Source organism: Micropterus salmoides, unplaced genomic scaffold, assembly GCF_014851395.1.
Source record: "Micropterus salmoides isolate LMB-PRFRI ecotype aquatic unplaced genomic scaffold, ASM1485139v1 Ms_hic_scaffold_10, whole genome shotgun sequence".
Taxonomy (NCBI): domain Eukaryota; kingdom Metazoa; phylum Chordata; class Actinopteri; order Centrarchiformes; family Centrarchidae; genus Micropterus; species Micropterus salmoides.
Genome location: NW_024040041.1, coordinates 24,005,390 through 24,026,913, shown reverse-complemented (window position 1 = coordinate 24,026,913; position 21,524 = coordinate 24,005,390). Strand labels below are relative to the sequence as shown.

Genomic DNA, 21,524 nt, shown 5'->3' with positions numbered 1-21,524 from the left:
ACTAACAGAAAATATAGCTGTTTAAACACTTTTTTGGCTAATTTAAACTCTCTCAATGGAACATGGAAGTGTACATCTTCAGGTGTATAAAAATCCATTCAAAGCAGCATGTTCAAATGCCTGATGTCATAGAGGAAATAAGGTTAACCCTTGAATATAGGCTTGACTTGAGGAGCTGAGTAGCAGTTACCAACAGCAATTGTAAGCAGAAAACCGTTCAACCACTATCTGCAGTTCTCTTTGTGGTAATTTTGCGTCTCATTGCTGTCGTTTGTAGTCGTGTGTCATCTTTTTGCAGTTGTTGTGCAGGTCTTTGTGGTCTCTGACATCTCTTTATAGTCAATTTGTGATGTTTTTTGTGGTGGTTTTGCATCTCTTTGTAGTCCTTTTGAGTGTTGTTGAAGTTGTTTTGAGTCTGTTTGGTGGTTTGTTTGAGTATCTTTGTGGTGATTGACCATTAAACAGTCTCTTCAAACAACATTTGGCTCAGAGGCCCCCAAACCTCTTTGTCCCCTATGCCAGTGCATGGTAGGCCCCTTCAGTAATCCATCCATGGGTGGTGCATTTAAGCATGTGGTGGTCAGTGACAGTAGATAGGAGTGTCGGCAGCAACAGATCAGTGGAGCAGGAATTTTAATACATTAGTGATGTGTGTGTAGATGGGTAGTTGGCTGGTTGTTTAGGGAGATCAGCTGATGATCATCTGATTTTGGGGGAATAATGACTTTATGTTCCTCCCTAAGCCTACACAATGAGCTTCTTTTTTACTGGACCCAAAAGGAGTGTTGCAGTTGGACAAGGTGACAGGATAAATCCATCAGTGCTAGCAAGCTCCTACTAAAAATCCTCATTTTCTGGTGCTGCAATTTGTTCTATCTATGATGAGTGCAGGAATGAAAGGAAACATGGGGGAGGCAAATGGAAACAACCAACTTGTGCGATGGCTTTGCTGAGAAATAAAACTGTCTCTGCCTTGAAAAGAAAGTTATTGTTTCTGACAGGACAAATTCTCTCAGGCTCAATAAGGGGCAGAGGATGCAACAGAGAGCTCGTGCTTGACTATCAAAGGAGTGAAAGGTTTTTTGGGGCACCAAAGAAAGCAAACTGTAGACATGAAGGAGATTTCAACACAAGATGACAGGTATACAACTGGGAGGATTTTTATCCCAGTTAGGTTGGAGGATGCAACAAATAAATGCTTTAAATGCTAATGGACATTAGTGGAGATAAATGGACACAAAATGCTCTGATAACATTGTGTCAGAATTAACATTTTTATTGCTGTTGTCCATTTGAATCCACACACACACACACACACACACACTGGAGTATTTGCTTTGCTGATAAAAAAGCAACCGTTTCTTCACAAAGGAAAAGTAGTGTAGTGAATATATAGAGTAAACATCAGTTAAAATGTCACCTTGTCATTGATGTGAGAAGTGTGATGCTACAGTTGTCACAGTCATAACAGTACCATTCAGGACTTTTTCCATACATGCCTCTTGTCTGGTAAAGATTTTATGAGAATACATCAAGAAGCTAAAGCTTTAATGAGGTTTTTAACATTACCGTCACCACCATGAGTAATACAAGTCATCCATGTGAGAACAACTGACTCTCTTACATACATGGTCCTCATCTACATAACCCTTTGCACACTTCTTATAAAATACTTGCACTAGGGCGTCCAGTCAATAAATTTCATCAGTGTCATAACCTACTAAGGAGATAAGGCAGAGGCAGTTATCATTCTACAACAAAGCCAAATGGTCACATGACAATATATAGTACATAGTGGACAGATGCCTTATGTGATGCGATTAATCATTTCCCAGATGAAAGCATTTGTCTTTTACCGAGCCCTGCTGGAATGGCTGCTTTCAGATAGACCACAACTTTTTTATCTTGTTGTGAATTTATTGTGCTGTAAGTAAATGCATGGATTTGTAAAAGGTGCCCATTTGAAAGACACTGGATAAAAGTAAATGCAAGATTACTTGCTTGAAAGATATTTGCATCACTTTGTCATTAAAGTCATGACAAAAACTGGGTGAATCAAATAGCCAGGTTCATTAAAATAGCAACTACTGGCTAATATGAGGATTTGATTAGATCACTGATAATCATCACTGTTCACAATAATAAAGTATGTCAAATGTATAAACAAATTCTCAAGAATATACAAAATAATTGAAAGTTAAAAGAAAACATTGACATTTTTTATCAGTTGTTCTGGACCTTGTTATATCAGATATACTTCCACAGACTTGTCAGATGAACTCACTCATCAGGTTTTCAAATACGTTCAATATTATTATCCATTGCACAATTGAACTGTCAATATTTAGGTCAGTTTATCAAGTTTGCATTCAGACTTCTACTAGTTAAAGTGGCAGAAGCTTGACGTTTCAAGCATTTATCCACTACTTTTAGCTATGTAGGTATTTTAACCAGTTATCCTTTGCTTTTATCTTACTTTATTAACCATTTATATACTTTTAGCTAATTCAACTGTTTGTCCATTACTTTTATCAATCTATTTCAACCTTTTATACTTGAATTGTTTAGTGCTTAGACTATTCTTGCTAAATAGTTTTCACACTTCAATCACAAAACACTATGTTGCTATAAAGGAGTTACAGCAAAATCAGTATTTATATTAATTAGAATTTCTATTTTTATAAAACTAGTTGAGCTACTCTGTGGTCTTTCCATGTACCCTCTTGCAACTGCAAAAGTACTCCTCTGTGATACAAGTACACCTGTCTGTGACCACTGTTGTACAAAATGCATTAAAAACTCACTGGAAAACCACACATATTCTTAATTCTATTTGTATACTTGCATACATGTACAGTATGTCATGGTTGAGACCATGGCAAGCTATTGACAAGACACTATACCATAAAAATATCTACATTTACAAGATAAAATTTTACAAAAAGTGTTTTAAAGGATATTTTACTCCCACTTTCTGTGTCAGTAAATGTGTGGTTCACAGTTGGTGTGCTGGTAACGTCTTTCATTGTTGCTGTTTTCCAATAGCCTTAACATCTGCATGTGACATTCTGCTCCGGGGTTCAATTCCCATTTCGAAATTTCCACAAATGTGTCCTTGAGCAAGACACTTAACCCCTAGTTGCTCCAGAGGCGTGCTACCTCTGATATACATAGCGATTGTAAGTCGCTTTGGATAAAAGCGTCAGCTAAGTGACTAAAAAAAACTGTTATGTATCTAGATGCCACCCAGAAACATTCACTACAATAATTAAAATGTGCTTGTCTTCAGTGGCTAAAGCAGCAATATTATATTTGTTTATTGTTAGAGGAACCTCATCCTTGTAGAAATTATGTTACTGTACATGGAAGTCAGTCTTCTTCATTCATGAACCCACAGCTGTGTGTATACAGGTATCGGGATATTACCGTCAACTGTTACAGATGTTGATTTAATGTCTTCATTCCACCTCACTTCCTAAGGGTGAAATAATAAGTAAATGCAGCTGCTGTAAAGTAAACCTCAATACACATGAATATCGATCGCATGCAATTGGATAAATGAAACTTTTTTTTTTTGTTTTTTTGTTTTTTTTTTTAAACCTGTCCTGCCCAGCAGCCTGGTATAGAGTATAATGACCTGGATACCATATTGTGCCAGACAGATTTTACTTTAACAAGAGAGTATTAAAATACTCCTTTGTCTGTTTTATTATTTATTTAATTATGTATTGATTTGTCACCGGGCCGGACAGGGGGGCAGTGGATAAATGGATAAATGAAACTTAGGCAGCATTATTGACTAATTTACCCATCACAAATGTACTGCTTTCAGATTTATTACACCTTCAACTAAGTTTTCAAATAAACCTGGATGAGTGATTCTTTGTCGAGACTGTGTCACAATCCTGACACATTACCTCTCAAGTTGGACAGTCAGACACTGATACTAATCAGTAATCCATTTTGAGATGCAATTTTCAGCTTTAGCGCTATCTTTCTGAAGGAATAAGGGAACAAAGAAGCACAGTGGCAATCAAATACACATAAATCAATCCAGTTAAACAGAGAATACCCAAACACAGCAGGTTAAGATAGAAGTAGAGAAATGTAGATGATAATTTTCTACTGTTATTAAAATAAATAAAGAAGTGTGAAATAAAATTGTAACAGAGGACGTGAGTCAGAGATTAAAAGCTAATAAAATTAGTATGTGCAAATGGTTTATCAAATGATGCAGTGACAAAATGACACTGTGACAGTTTTCTCATTTGAGTAGCCTGCTATCTCATCTCCTGTAATTGTTATATTTCAGACCAAATATAACTTATTAAGAAAATACGAGAATGAAAGTGCCAATAATGTACCTGCGACAGTTTTCACTTCAGTTTTAGATCCTTATTATAAACAGCGAGTCACATAACACTTACTTAATGCAAGAAGGTGAACAATTGATAACTGATCATAAAATATATATAAAGACTTATTTATGACCCCATTTTGTCCTGTTATATTAATAATATTTATGAAACCTAATAGTTTATAGGCTTAAAAACAATATGGATAATGTCCTACAAAAGAAATCAAAATGTAAATGTAAAGAGATGTAAGAGATGTAAAGAGAAAATGTACTGCTTTTGATAAGAGGAAACATAAAATGGTTAGAGATCTGTCTTTAAAGGTGAATGGCCTCGGGTCTTTAATCCTTCTTTGTAGATGATAAACAAAAGGCTCAATTATCTCCTCTGGTCTAAACCTGTGTTTTAAAACAACATTCGCATTAAACATAAAGCTCTTTGTTTTTGCATTTTCAAAATTCTACTATTCTAAAACAGACGAGAGGCTTTATCTCCTGTGCTCTGACTGACTGAATGAATGGCATGTAATAAGAGGAAGGAATTGAGGTTGTCATGATTTGAGAAGTTCCCTGTCATGCTGAGAAAGGTGCCACAGCACTTTATCAGAGAGGTGGAAAAGAAATCATTAGGGAGTCTGTAATGAATGTCTGACAGCTGTCTGTCAAAACTGTGTGGCCCTATTTTAACTTTCATTCATTTTCTCCATGATTGCCTTCCTCATTGCTAAGTCACTGCCTGGCTGCCTGTGTAAGTCTTTGTTAACAAAATATAGGATTTGATTAAATTAATAGAGATGACATAAAAACTAGCCCTGTGGTGACTTGCTTTGTGCAGTCCCATAAGACAATCACTGGAGTCTAATTCTGACTTATTTTTAGTAATTGTATAGATACTTTGTGGTCTGTAATTTTAGCTTAACCCAAGTGTTCTGTTTGGGGTGTGGAGGCCCTGTGCCCTCTTTAACAGCTCAAAAACATACTTAGTATTGTTTTATCACCTTGATACTTTGTGGCTTTTCCAAATTTTATGAGAATTGCTTAGAAACATGATTCTGAATTGACGACTTTAGAAGTCTACTACAGATATTGAAGCCTTACTTCTGTTTGGCGTCTCAGAGACCCGAGCTGTAAAACATGGCTAAAAACAATTAATTTTCTGTGATTGGTGCTCATAGTACTTTTTACACCGCAATGCCCCTCCTAAATGCAAAATTTCTTTGTCTTAATTTTTCTAACACAAAAGTAACATCATTGTGTAGGATAACATACTGGACATTTATTTGCCTGTGAATGACTTTTTGGTGAATAAAAATGAATATTTGTTCATGCATAGCTCATATAAACATATGAAAGAGTTCCTTTTTTGTTGTTATAATGCTTTATGGTCATTTTTATATTTTGCCAAATTCATCAAATGTGCAAGCCCAATTTGTGGAAAGTGGAAGGGTTACCACTTGGATAGTTTTCTACATATTGGGTTTTCATCACGGTAGTTTATTTATCATTATACAACACACGGTTTTACAGTGAAATGAAAGAGACATGCAGACATCTAAACCACTTTTGTTGGGTGCTTTATTTCACACTTTTTTTTGGTCTGATTTGGATCCACTCATCTTTTACAGGCAAACCCTTTAATCTTACGGTGGCCATATTTCTGATAGATGTAGCTCTCATCAAGAAATTAATGGACTGAGGGAGTATCAAGTGGTTAAAGTGATCACAAAAAAATTACAGTACATTAGGACTGATGACAGCCCGGGCAAGGCAATTGGATGAATTCAGTTCTGGGAAACACACCAATACAGAACCGCAACAGAACCACTGAGGAGGCACTCTGGTGGATTTTCTTTCATTATGATTGAGCACTGTAGTTGCCAATGATAATGTAATCACATGAATCGTTGATCAACAAGTGTAAACCAGCCATTGAGCCTTTTAAATATTGATTGTGCTGCCTTGGAGAGTGTGATATGTAGCATTGATGTTGTCTGAAAGAGCAAAATGGTTACAAAAAAAACTTTCTATATATGTGTTACCAGCTTGACGTCCAAGTCACTAAGTCATTAATGCAACTACATAAACCAATACTACAACCAATTGTGTTTCGGTCCAGAATGCATTGATCATTTCATAGCACTGTTTGGAACCAACAAACAATGCTGCAGCCAACATGCACATTGCAGCCAACGTGAGGTAGAAGCAGGTCAAAGGGAGATAAATGCGTTGAGCAAACGATGAGGAAGGGTTAAATTCCTTTGAGGAGGGAGCCCAATAATTGCCAGCCATGCGGATGTTTTATAATCACTTTATGTGACCAATTTAAGGCTCCCTCGGGATCCATGTCTCTCACAGGCTAATCCATGATACTCTTTACAGTAATCCATTCAAATAACTCTTCTCTAGTGCCATCAATTAGGAATCCAGATTGACGGGAGGACTGGCACTGTACAGCTTGATAGGGCTGAAGCTTACAGCTGCCGTGACCTGGATGGTAGAATCACAGTGATTATTGACTTTATGATATTCTAAATCCCATGCCAACCATTATTCGGATTTTACAGGTAAAAGTGAAAAACACCCAAGTGATGGAGGGAATTAGTGACCATAGAAAATCACAGTTGTTCCAATGGTAACACACAGTTCTGTCACTAGATGCATAGACTAGTGTTTATTTACAATTAAACACTGGGCCTCATGCAAGAACCACTCGCATGAATAGATCACTCTTAAGTGGCAGGCATGTGTGATTTAAGAGAATTTTGCGGCATTCACCATCTACTGTAAATATTTTTTGTAACGTTTCTTTTTTTGGGTAGCATAAAGGTAACTACAACTTTATCTTCTGCCCTTTGTTGGAAATGATAAATAAATCTACCATGTACCATGTGTACTTTGTATATTCTATATTATCATATTATCCCATCTAATATCTCTGTGACTGTCACAGATTCATGACAGCCTATATTTGTCTTTTTTAGCATCCAACTTCACTTCAAATCTTTAATTTTGTCCCAGTACAGAGCTGCTCTGATGACATGTCATCAGCAGCTTTACTATTAAAATTTGTGTAAATGTCCTCAACATCACTACTGACACTTCTACATTTGTGATGTTTTTGTATGCTGATATCTGACAGCAGGACCCAAAACTCCTTTTTTTTTTTTTACTCTTGGGTAACAATTTTGTGAGAGAAACTTGCCCACAAATTGAGCAGGTCAGGCTGCCTTATTTGGCAAGCTTTAGAGGCATCGATCATGTCAAAGTTGAAATCTCACAATCTCATGAACAGGTGGCGCTTGTCAGGCTGAAATGAGGGATTTTTGTGTAGTTAAGAAAGTCTGGGGAATCCGACACTGGTGCGAACAAGCCTCTCAGAAGAAAGTAAAAGAGATGTGGGAAGGAGTATGAAAATGTTCCTGCATTAAGCCCAGTATTTCTTAAAGTGGTCAGGACTTTTCCTCCCATAATGCACATTGCACATCCTGTACAAATCAGTGAGGTAAAAGCATATATTCCTGCAGGGACACTAGGAAATATGGGTCCCCTAAAAGAATATTGTTCTGGACACTCTTTTAAAATAAAATAATTAAACTGGGAGTTTTGTGGTCCCTCTTCAGCTCTGGGCCCACAGCCTTGTCGCTAACTTTCACCTCACCAGCAGCAGCATTACATCTTCGGTTTTAATGACAGTGGTTAAAACCTAGCTGCTGTACAATTTCATGGATTTCCAAACTTGTTTTTGGGATGGCAGTAAATGGTATGTATATTGGTTCGCTGTGCTCCTTATGCATAATGTCGTTTCAAATTTGTACCCTTAGAATTGATTTGGAAATATTTCTGGACAGTTTGACATAAGAAAAATCCATTTGGCCGTACTTGAAAGGCAGAAAGGATTAAATGAAAGGCATTCAAATGATCCAGCACATACACACATTTATTGTGTCCAATGGGGATTTGATGTTTGGAGTCTGTCCAAGCACGCATTTCCTTATGTGACTGACAAGAATATATAAAAAGGTTCACATATACAAAGACTCTCTCAACTTCTAGTTTAAATAAAAATGCCATAAGTAGCTGCTCTCATAAAACAAAAAATGAAAATGATGTAAACATGAAAGCCAAAGACCTAAAACACAAACCCTTGTAAAGAAATACATCAAAAATACAATAAAGAGGACTTTTCTGGTTAGTGATGGCACTAACACAGCAGCTTCAATATCCATTTAAGTGCTTACTAACAGATCTCATACACTGAACGTCGTGTTGCAAGCTGATTTAGATGATGATACATGAATCACCAAATAGATTATCTCCAGTGTAAGACACTGCTTTCAAACCAGTCTTTATTATTTCCACATAGCTTTGTTTGTACAGCGTGATCATTATAATAATTTTTCTCAAGCGCACTCTTCATTTTGAGATCTCTGTATTTGGTATAGTTTAATTTTGTTAAATGGGGCACTGGGACTTAAGCAGGGCCATTTTTCGAGTCAAATATTAACAAGTTTGAAATCACTTTTACAAAAAGAAATTTATAGTTACACTATCATCCCCATGGGATTGTTTTGCTCATTTCACGCCAGACAATAAAGTTGTTGGCTGGATACAAATGTTAATCGTCGTCAAAGCTTTAAGTAATGAAACTAACATCTCAAAAAATTCTCTGTAAACCAAACCCCTTAGATGTCCCCCTGTTCTGAATGCTCAACAGCCTTTTCTACTTACAGCTCTGTTTAAAGTCATACAGAGCCGGTTTTCCATATATACAGGGCTATGCGCTAACCTTTAGGAGCACACAAAGAACACAAAGAAAAAAGCCATGGTGTATAATTATTGGAGGACTGAAAGGACCCTGGTATCTGGACACTCAGCATTGGCCTTAAAATATTGTCAAAGCATTTTAAAATATTGAAACGGATGTTTTGAAAATTTGACATTGAAAACAGCTTTTAAAATACTGATCACTCATCACAAAAAACTTTACTGTGATTGGTGCTTGTGTAGTTTTTGAACCAGGGACGGATTCATGATACACCAGCAGCACCCACACAATCCACACCTTATGTAAACAAGACTACTGAACAGTATTACAATAACTTTAGTAAAGCAGAACAAGGGGAAGGTGTTTCTCTCAGGAGGCTAGAACGAGCACATACTGGCACACTGGCATCCTTTCCACTGTGCAGGCTCTTTTACACAACATGGAGGAGAACCTAGTTTAAATTAGTGTATTAGTATTTATATTATTATAATGACATTGATAAAAAGTTAAATTTTAATAGTATACTGTTAGTGTGTTAATCATTTAATTTTACTATATGCATTGTCATTTTATGTAATGGTATACTATATAGATCACCACTAGTCTAATATTAATTCCAGTTGGACAAAACAGCAGTATCATGTTTTCATTCATTAAATCTTTGCGCAAGAAAAATTGCCTACATAGGCGTCTTTATTTGTTAATGTTACTATCTCATCAATAATCAGAACCATTCATGCAGGAGGAGTTCAGGATTTGAAAGTTTACCATCCAGGCTGTGATTGGTCAGTTGACGGAAAGTGAAATTGATGCACATCGATGTTATGAAAAGTTGAACGTGTTTCAACAAAAACCACCTGATATAGCTAAATAGCGAGCTAGCCAAACCTACAACTAGAGACCTGCGCAGGACTGTTTTCTTGATCCCTCTCACGTTGATTTTGTGACCATTACTGCCCACACCCGCAAACATTGTGACATGCACACATATGTTTGGGCTATGCTAAACGTTCAGAATAAATTACATAAATCATTGGATTAATTTTTGTCAGTAAGAACTGATAAGTTTTCCAAATTTCAGACTTGCCTTGCTTTGGTCTTGTATTGTATAAGCCCGTATGACAGAAGCCAGTGAGGCTGTGCAGTGAATAAACCTCACTCCCGATACCTTAAGAGACGTACTGCCGACCTCCGCCATTGGCCACAGGGTTTATCCTCCTTGTCAGCGTGTTCGCCTCCCATACCCGAGGACGCCCGTTTGAGTCAGGCCTCTGCAGTACGTTCTCGGGAGCAGCCGCATGTACTCATGTTAATCTTCTTTTCAACTTCGTTTGTGAGTTAAAACCGCCTGCTCCTGCGTGATTTGTGTTGGGATCCCAGTCTCAATGCAGCTCTCTACCTACAATCTCCTTATCTTCTCCCTACTTAGGGCTGCAGCCTTTAGTCGACGTAATCGACGACATTGACCATAAAAATTTGTGAAATTTCATTGTCGACGCGTCATTATAAAGATGCCGTTTAAGGGAGAGATAGCAATCTTCTTATTAAGAACATTTCTGGTTGTTTATTTCTAACTGCAATGCACTACAGGAAGGGCTGGGGGCAGTATCACTTCCTCTGTCTGCCATGACTGCTTGAATGTAAGACTACTCACGAAGAAGAAACATTCACGCGAGAAGTTGTGATGGGAAAAGTCACAATTTTGAAAGACTTGAGTCACCAAATCATTAGTTCATTAAAATGAACGAATTTTTTTTTTGTGTCATTTCATTAATTTTGTTCATTTTAACTAGGCTGGTTATTGCGGCGCTGCAGCCCTCTAGTGGGCGATTTAAAAAAACAGCGTAGTTCTCAAACACAGAAGGCTGCCTGGCTTGCTCTAATTGACAAAGTATAATGCACAAATTCACCTCTTGATCTTTCTCTATCATGATTCTATAAAGCCCCATGGAGCCACAACCAAATTCAAACCATGTAAAAACCACAGAAATATGTTGTCAATATTCGATTAAGCCACTACTCCGGCTAAATCCGTCCATTTTCACAATCTTTCCTGAGTATACAACCAGCCATATATATAATTATAATTACTATCACTATATCTCTAAAGTGCTCATTCATACAGCAGCCTAACGCCTAACCATGAGTAAAATCTATATATTAACATCAGATTTACAGGTAATATATTGAAGAAATAAGCTCGACACACTAGAATAGAACACACTCTTATTAAAATTTAACAAATTTAATAATAATCTCAAACACTGCAGGTTGTTCACCAGTGAGCTGCGGTGAAACAACAGCACGGCTCTGTCGATAAATAAAAAGTTCTCTGGCGGAACGGGTCAGCTGTTAGCTGTAAACAAACCACAGCGCTAATGGTTCAATGACTGGGTCCGTTTGTTTTGGAGAGGAGACGACCTCTGTGGTAATTCAGCTCCCAGTAGAACCCTGTCAGGGCTCTGAAGTGGAGCGGACCCAGAACAACTCTCATCAGCTGTTAGCTGTAAACACTAGCAGGATTAAAGTTACGGTGCGGCTGTGTTAAAACTATAACTTAGCACAACATAACTGCGCTGTAATAACGTTATGCTTTATTAAATGTCACAAAATTATCAAAATAGATATTAGATATGTCAGTCCAGTGACTGTTACCTGACACAGCCCTGTAGCCAGCTGTCACGTGACAAATGAACAACTCAAACCCAGAGACCCACAGTTGAGAGTCGTGAACTAATCAATTCTGTTTCCTGTGCTGACGGCGACCATGCAGCTGCTGTGTAACGAGTGAACATAAGAGTCCAAGACTATTCACGCATGCGTGAAAATAAATGAATTACTCACTGAGACAACCCGTTCCTCCTGAGTCACATACAAGATTAGGTCAAATGAACGAAACGTTCTTTGAACGACACAACACTAGTGAGAAGCGGAAAGCAGCAGAGAAATAGCAGAAAGTTTTGTACGCTATTTAATCACTATACACTTTTGAGCGGTTTTGAGGCAAGAAATCAATTGTGTAGAATTTGAAAATTGTCAGTTTAACCAAAGTTGACGTTTTCGGGGCTGAGAAGCTCCACAAGTGCGTGCGGGTGCCAGTCATGCACACAGAGCACACTGGTAGTAGTTACTCAGACCACTGCAGCAGACACAACAGAGCAGCGGAGACAGAGGTTCATTTATTTGTGGCGGCCCACCACAATCTCAAAGCTGACTGCCACATACTGATTTACTTTTTTTTTTTTACTAGGCCTATTTAAAATCTTATTTAATTGAAAATCAGCGCCGTAGGGCATTCGTGCAGCACATCCTCTCGCTCGTTTCTCTCTGTCTTTCGCTCTCATAATCACTGCAGCACAAATCTGTCCAACACAATGCTGGCAATGTCGGAGACCAAGCTTTAAAGAAGTTAGTAGTAATGAGTAATGGTTTAAAGTACATCGAGGAACATCTGGCTCGTGATGTAGCCTATAGAACATTCTCCACCGAGTTATTGCCTAAAACCTATAAGCACTTTTGAAAAATAAACTACAGTAGTAGTATGAAAGGGGGCTGTTGCTTTATTATTCTAAATAGACATTACATTGTTAGTGTACAGTTGTGATTATAGTACTTGCTTTTAATTTGCTTTTGTTTTATATCGTTTCAAAGCAAAAATCTTTGTTTGAAAGTTTGTATAAATCAGTGAATTATAGGATTAGCCTATGCTGTTTTGTCTTCTTCCCTGGTTTCCCCCTAGCATTGATACTAGTGTTCATTCTGAATTGTAAACCTCGTTCACTTTATGGTAACATTAGCTAGTTAGGCTGTGTGTTGGAGATCAGTAATTCACTTGAAAGATATTTAATTAGTTAAATGGTTTAATTAGGCTTAGGGTTGGGGGTGACAAAAATAATCGTGACTAATACTACAATAATTATTAGTTGCAGCCCTATCCCTACTATCTTCTGTCTCACCACCCCAGCTGCTGGATCTCTGTCTTTATTTTACAACAAGCTGCTCTCCCGGTGCTCCGGCTGGCTTTGTTTTCTGCCAGAGTTTTGACAACTCTCATTTGACTGACACCAGCTTTGCGTGTCCTGCCCGTTTTAAACGATTAGTGCCGTGGTGCACCGCAACGGGCGTGGTGGGGCGGATTATGGTAGGTTGTAGTTACTTGCACATTGTGCTCGTAAATCATTTTCCCGGTTCGCACATATCGATTTTTAGAGGCATATGCAAGCAAAATGGTCGCACTGTAGAGCCCTGAAATGGTCATTTGCTCCAGGCACAGAACAACGGTCATGCCCACAAAGGAACGTGCAGCCCTGTTAAAGGGCTTAAAGAGACAGGAGCATCTACAGCTTGTTCCAGACAGAGGCTGAAATGAGGGCCTGCATGAAGGGCCAGTCTAAGATAGAAAATTATTTTTTTTACTTTGTCTGAGTTTTCCAAGAACTGTGAATCATGCAAAGCTACCATACATGAGTCACAGAACTACATAGTAGGGCTAGAAATGCGGTATAATAGGTTTCCTTTAATGCTGTTGCTACATGCTACCTGTAATGGAGCAATGTTGTTATGAACTAAAGTTTTGGACAAGTGTATTTTTTTTAACTTGCTATGAGTTCTATTTAAATACATCTAGGACACACAGGGCTGTAGGCCTGAATAACCAAAGATTTAGCCTTCTTTTAATTAAAAGGAAGTAAACACAAGCAATCAAGTCAGTGCTTCCTTATACTATAGTTGCTACAGCAATGATAATACTACTTGCCAACCATCTTCCGTTCTGGTGTTTTAGATTGTCTACCTTCAGCTACAATTAAGTGTTACATTTAGAACAAACTCTGCTTCTGCTGAAATGTACCACAGGGCACTCCCCATCTGCTCTGCTTTACGTGACGGACTAGCTGTAACTAGTGAGCCAGTTATATAGAAAGGTTGTGCAGGTTATGAAAATGTATTATGAAAGTGAGTCAATGATGATTAAAATTTTAAGGCCACGTCGCTTTTCACGAAATGGCCTCTTAATTACATGTAGCACCACAGTAATTGTTCAGCGTGCACATGCTCTCCCTGACACTATACACACATCAGCCAATGTAAGTACTCATTCGGTCACCGGTGGAAAGAAAAGAGACAGAACAAAGCAAAAGCAAAGAATTAAACCACTTCACACATTTAAAGGTATTGTATATTTGGTAGAATATGAAAGCTTAGATTTTAGTTCATATTTATGTTGTCAACGATAAACATATTTCTCCTCATCATTAAACAGATATCAGAAAAGAGGGGTAACAATTTGACCATATGGTAAAGTAATTGTTATATTGTCTGGTAAAATCACAATTTCTATACTTATATATGCCCATATGTAAACTCTTTGGCAGGAAGATGCAGTGGTGGTTCTAGTGGCGGTCCATCGTCTTATGTGCATGTTTTCTCACACAGACTTCACTCGGTAAAAAGAAATTGGTAGACTATTAACTTACGTTACAAGTCGCAGTAGATATTTTACGCACGGAACAGGTAAAGCAACTGTGAACACACAGGGTGCAGATGTTGTTTTCAGTTGTTTGATAGGCTACGTCATTAATAAGCCAAAGTGCGGCTCACATGCTGCCCCAATAAGGGATCACGGGTGGAAACATATGGAAAAAACGAGACGAGTTCTCAGTCTTTTAGGCGACTTTATAAAACATACTGCTGATGGAGAAAATGGAGCAGACGGGGGAGAGAGAGGCGGGGCAAGCCGGGTGTTTACCTGAGGTGTAGGGGTGTGTGAATGTGTCAGAGTGTGGGGAGAAGAGAATTCGGCAGGTGCAAAGCATACTTAAAAACAATAATAAAAATGTTCGTGGTCATTAAAACCTACTTTCACAGGGTGGTATAATGTGAAAATTTGAGATTTTTTTTTTGCTGGGGGGGGCGATGCCAGCTCAACGTTGTGATGTCGTCGATGGACAATGGTATTGTCTATCAGCCCAACCCTATTAGTTGTAGTTTTATTAAATTACATTATACAAAAAAAACATTCCTGTTAACTTTAGCTCAGGTTACAATATATTCTTTGATTCAACACTTCTTTGTAAGTCTTAATGAACAGTATAGTTTGTATTTTGTATCCCACTATAAGTTTTGCTAGAGAAACAACAAACGTCTCCATATTCACCCCTGTTATTAGTCATGATGTGAAATATACCCAAAACAAAATACTTAGTAGGCCATCATCTGTGTATTATAAAGGGGGGATGCATTTTATGGCAGGTTGAAAATATAGTCTGAAATAATATGTATCCCACTATAACTTGTGCTAGGAAAATTTAAATTTCTCCATATTCACTTATGTTATTAGTCATGATGTGAAGTACACAAAATTAAATACTTGATGGTAGGCCATCATCTGTGCATTATGGATGGGGATACATATTTTGGCAGACTGCATGTCCAGCCTGGTAGGACCAATAGTCTGCTGTTATCGCTTGAAAAGTTCTGTTTAAAAGCAATGCATTATTAAATTGTTATGATAATAATTTACCCTTTAAGGAGGGGGGAGTCAGAACAATTTCCAGCAATATCCAAAGGCTATCCATGCAATGGAAACATGGACTACAAGGACAAAATATTGTGTACAATGCTGCATTGAGTTTAATGTACATTTCAAATCAAGTAGAGGTGACGTTGAGGCGAGCAATGTGTAAACTGATTACAGTGATCTTGATTTTACAAGATGGTGTAGATATTTGTTGGAGCAGTTTACTTGAAAAAGGTGACAGCCTGTCTAGATCTAGCTTCCAAACAGTAACATGGATGACTAAGTGATCAACTACGTGGTCAGTAATAACATTATCAGACTATCGCAAAATAACTGTTTGCTTTACGAGGGAAACTATATGCTTGTTTTGTTTAGACAGTCTCAATTCAGTGCAATAAATAATACGAAGTTCAATAACACGTAATGTTAACGTTGGCCTATAAAAGCGTTGTTATAGTCTGTGTGCTAGCTTTCTCTTCAAAAACCTCATTGATGAAACAATAGATGAAGCAATCCACATGTTATATTTTTCATTTACTTTTGTGAAGTCAAAAGTCTGCCTTCACCGTTGAATGCGCGTGTGCTCCCGCTGCTGGGGGAACACTTTCTATCAGGGATAACTACCTTGGCACGACACCGGACAGTGGGGATGTAACATCCTAAATGATCCGACCATTTGAGACACATTTGTTCCGCCTTTTGCATCAGCACCATATCGTCGCAAGGAAGATATATTACTATGATTATTGTAGACTTTTCATTCAGAGGGGGCCATACGGGGGTCCAAGGTCTGTGTTACAGGTGCACTGGCATCCTTCATTTGATTTGGTTGTTTTGGTGCTGGTTAGCTCTTTTTTCACTGTAATTCAAGTTTAGCTAGTGAATAAATAGTTTTGACAGAAATATAAGAGTCATTACACAAGGGAAAATATAATAATACAATCATTGCTATAAAGAATAAAGTAATTTGTCCTTTGATGGGGTGGTTGGAGGTGGTTTAAAAATAGAACTAGGGGAAAAACACTAGACTTCACTTTTTGTGGGGTAAGATTTCATAAATACAAGCATTAGAAGCTAAGCATAAGAATCCACATTGCCTTCTAAATCCCATAATAAACAATTTAGTTTCTTGTGCTGACACACTAATATAAATGAAAAGACAGAGAAAACCTGAAAACAACATTAATCCACAGAGTGATATTTAGACTGTCCACTCTCAGGATGACATGTCCTTTGAGTGACTTGTCTTTGGCACTGTACTTGTCATGTGTGTTGACCAGTGGATTAGTGGTGGATTCTCTGTGATCCTCTTAGGGGGCGTTTGCTCATGTAGAGCTGCAGTTGACTCAAGCTACAAGTGACTGTACCAAATACCTGCACTTACCTCTGTAATCTAGGCTGTAGTCCTCAGTGTGAGACAGCATCCCTGGTGTCCTCCAGCAGTGCAGATGTTCATTGATCTCGCTTCTTAAACTGTGGAAAAAATAAACGAGTAATGTAATGTCATTTCCTATTGTTTTTGAGCAGCTTAGTATCAGTGAATGGAGTTTGTATGTTGACTGGTATGTCAAGTTTCATAAGACATAAAAGCATTTAAGTCAACATGTAAAATCCAATCCTTGGGGGCCAGTCTTAATGGGGCATGTAATAAAAAGCTGCTTGTTAGGCGGATAACCTTCTTTTGGCATTGCAGTCTCCAAAATGAATTCAGCAAAACAGACAGGTTTTTTTTCTCTCCTTTTTTTTCCTCAAGAATCGCAACCACCTCATTAACCTTATCTAACAAGCACGAGCTAATGAAATCCTCTGTTTCAGTTTTCGGTCTTGCCAAAGTTAGTTTTACTAATTAATCAAATATCCGTTCCCCCCCTATCATCTTAATGACTCTCTGTAAAGTGAATGAGAATGTGCTGCACACACCGCCTAGGGGTGAGGCTGCATGGGCACATTTTCATGCATTTTTATTGGAAGTTAAAGTAAAGAGAAAGAGAAGCTTTGTACTTAAGGGATAGATGGATGTTTTGTATTCACTACAATAAGTGAAATAGAAATGAAACATGATTTCTTCATCTTTTATCAGTGCTTCATTTTTGCTTTTATGTTTCTGTTTCCCTACAGCATGCAGCAATTTTCCCACCTACATACATATTAATATCTGCATAAGACAAGCTCCAGATTACTGCACAATCAGTATTCATATTACTCCTCTTTCTCTAATGAAACAATTCGGTATTCTCATCCCTTGTGATTCAGAGTGTATGACATGCTGTATCAGATGAAAAGCACTGGCAAAATTCAATCTCCAACAATCAGTAATGGAAATCTGCTAAATGGCTAGATTTTCAGTAAATGAGAGGACAATAGATAATGTAATTCAATTAGCTGCTAAGGCTGCTATTTGCATCCCAGTGAAAGGGGTGATAGTTTAAGTGGCTCAAGGCAGCTGCCTTTCAGCAAAGCCCCGTGACAACACAAAAAGCAGCGGAACCAAGAGAAAGGGGGAGTTTGGGAGTCTTGAGCAGTATTCTTTTAATTACTCATCATAATGACTCCATTTAGCTGTTCAATGACCCATTTTACGGCATTGAGCAGGCATGGGAAGCTCTCTGTCCTTGGCAGGGTCAGTCCTGCAGCTGCCCCGGACTGCCATGCTTCTACCAAGAGGGAAGGACCCCCCCCCTCAACCAGGCTTTAACACACAGGTTGCTGAAGCATCTCCCTCGAAACACTTTCACACATGTTCACACCAGCTCCATCACCACAAATGAAGGATGAACCCAACATCACATGATAAAGGAATTGAATTCAAAGAAGAGTTCATTATATCAAAAATTCTTCACAAATGTTGTTGTGCATTAGACAGATATGGGTTGGTCACATTGACACCCACCATTACGTTCACACATAGAGACTCCTAGGCATATTAATAACATCACTTCAACATCATATAAGATAAATAATGTGTCCTATATATATATATATATATATATATATATATAGTAAGATGTAAGGAAGGATTATGTAGATGCTGCTTGACTAAAGTAGCAACAATGTTTTGTTTTTTTTAAGTCTTAAAACTCCATGTTAACAGGTAATTTTCTCTAACACATAAATCAACCTTTTCTCCTATTACATCTAACCCTGTCTGTGGTTAGGTTCAGGCAGCAAAAGCACATTGGTTAATGCTGGGGAATACAAATGAAATGCGTTGTGCAAACATTCTACTAATATGTTCAGTTTCAGCATTTTTGCAAACAATTAGCAACATTTCCTCATTATGTTAAAAGGACATATACACTGGTCGGCACTGAAGTGTCTCCAGAACACAACAAGCAATTTTTCCAGGAGACAGGGGTGTATAAACAGGTAGAAAAAATCAGTTGTAAATGTGGCTTCAACTCTATAAATTAAGTCTGTATCTTCTGAATTGAGTTGAAAACAGTGCACTATATGAAACCTTCCATCATGCTAGGGCTTTCATTTTCATAAATGTGCTGTACACACACACAAAAAAAATATTTTGGGCAAACACATGCCAAATACAATCAAGATATAGAAGAGATTTTAGAGTCAAGAAAGCTGCCACTGCAATAAGGATTTTACAATATTGGATATGTTTTAAATTACTTTTGTGGGTTGGTAATAGGGCTGCATTTGTCCTGTAGTCCAAACATATGCTAATATGTCATATGCTGAACAGCAGCTTACAGGTCAGTTAGATGGAGGACTTTTAATAACACTTATATTTTTCTTTTTCTACCATATATATATTTTAAATATTGTTATTCTAAGTAACTCTAATTTACTAAAGAGCAAATATTTTTGTATATTTGGGGAATAAATGTAAATTTACCCTATTAAAATAACTAAACTTTACTGACACTAACTGACAACATACACTGACTCTTAAATATCCCTTAATCAGTGAAGTATTGACTGTTTTATGATGAGAAGTGGAGCAGTATCTATCCTCTCTCTCTTCCTATCCAGAACTCTCTTCCTTTGTGTTGCTTTTCATAAGACATGAAGTACGTGAGGATGGGTCAGGTTGCAGTCCTGAAGGAAGGGGTGCAGGAGGGGAAGAGTGGAGCTGGTGAGGAGAAAGGGACCATATGGTCTTGAGGAGCTGGAATTTCTGGCACGTCTCCAGAAAGCTGACCCAGAGCATTGAAAGGTTGAGCACTGGCACCGATCTGACTGATTCTGCTCAGCTGCCGACGTGCAGAGGAGCGCACATGGATATGAGGACAAAAATAGCTTGCTGTGGTCCACAGCTTGACGTAACTGTTCAGAATTTAAATCACTGCCAATTAATTCTGTCCCACGTCAACTTTCTATGAGATGACTACCGTCACACTGTAGCAATAGGCTAGACTATTAGACTGGCAATCTGTGCAATCTGTTTGAATAAAGAAAACAGTTAAAATATTCTGAAAAGAAGTGACCCCAAGTCAAATTATGTGTGCCCTCCTCATCTCTTCCTGGGTAAAAAAAGGCAAACCATCTTGTTGTGCCGGTTTATAAATTGAAGAGATTAGTGTGTTTAAGTGGTTTACAGAGTAAAGGCCTCCACATTTAAAAGATAGGAGAGACATTCTTCCATTCCCCTACTTTACCGTGTGATGTACTGTATTTCCTTCAGCATAAACACAAGCTGAACACCAAAGTCTGCACTTCCCCACTTTGCAATATGATTCATTATTACACTCAGCTCGTGGCCATCATCAGCACTAACCAATCAATCTTGATGTTATATCCTTTGTGTTGGGCTGCAAATAACAATTATTTTCATTTTAGATTAAACTAATTTCTCAATTAAGTGATTAATTATTTTCTCTACAGAACGTTTACATTTTTTTGAAAAACCAGCAAATCCTCACATTTGAGAAGCTGGAACCATCAAATATTTGACATTTTGGCTTGAAAATGGAAATCTTCCACACCAATAAGATTAGGTATGCATGCATTGTACTCTTGAGCCCTGATACTGTTAATCAGTGCACCTCATGCACAGACGCACATTTGAATTACCTTCTGGGAATGGAAGGAGCCACACATTCATCTTCAGAAGGAGGTGGAGGAAGGTTAAATAAAATATTTTAAACCCAGCTTTAAAGAAACTGTTTTGGAATTGAAAGATGTTTAAATTTACTGTATACAACTCTGAAACTGATGCAAAGTGTTTACATAAAGCCATGACTTCAGCTCTCCATCTACCTCTAGTGGGACTCATCTCAAGTGTTGTACTCCTGTGTGAACCCAGTAGCCATCAGGTGTTACCAACAACCATCAGCAGTTTAGAGAAAACATCCTTAAAAATGTATTAACCCTGGCACCATTACTCTGTAGACAGCTTCATGTAGTGTTCAGCTTCAAAATGTGTCTAATTCAAAGTACTCTATTTTGTAAATGTGTGTGTGTGTGTGCCCTATATTGATGTCAAAACACATCATTCATTAGATTTCTTATGTCTGTCTTTCATGATTATAAAATGTAGTTGCATAAGCTGACAATACGCTGACAGGGTTTTATTATCTTGTAATATTATGTATGAACTTTTACTGGCCAGTGGCCAAATGGCAGAAACCTGTACACGTGCTTTGCTCCCTGCCTGCTACAATTCATTCAGGGAAATTGTATTAAATTAGACTTTTTTTTGACAGGATGAGGTTTTAGGTGGTGAATACATCTACTCTTATGTACTTATCCTGAGCTGCCAATCAGAGAGTACCTCACTTTGCAGCACTTGTGCCAGCTGGGGTGGAGGAGGGTGTACAAAAGCATAACAAATCTTTGTAGCATGCTGCACAGTCACAAGCAACAGACTGCACAGAGTGAGCAGCAGACTGGCTAAAAGTGTCGCTGCTCTTTGAAAGGCCCACTCTTAT

At 37.9% G+C, this 21,524-nt stretch overlaps 1 protein-coding gene across 1 annotated transcript in view; it reads right to left on the bottom strand.

Moving 5' to 3' along the window:
- Nucleotides 1-21,524, bottom strand: part of elfn1a (extracellular leucine-rich repeat and fibronectin type III domain containing 1a) — a 77,115-nt gene that overhangs the window by 15,294 nt on the left and 40,297 nt on the right. The window contains exon 2 of the mRNA XM_038703933.1: nucleotides 17,021-17,109. The gene's annotated coding sequence lies outside the window, so the exon portion shown is untranslated. The remainder of the gene's footprint in view (nucleotides 1-17,020; nucleotides 17,110-21,524) is intronic.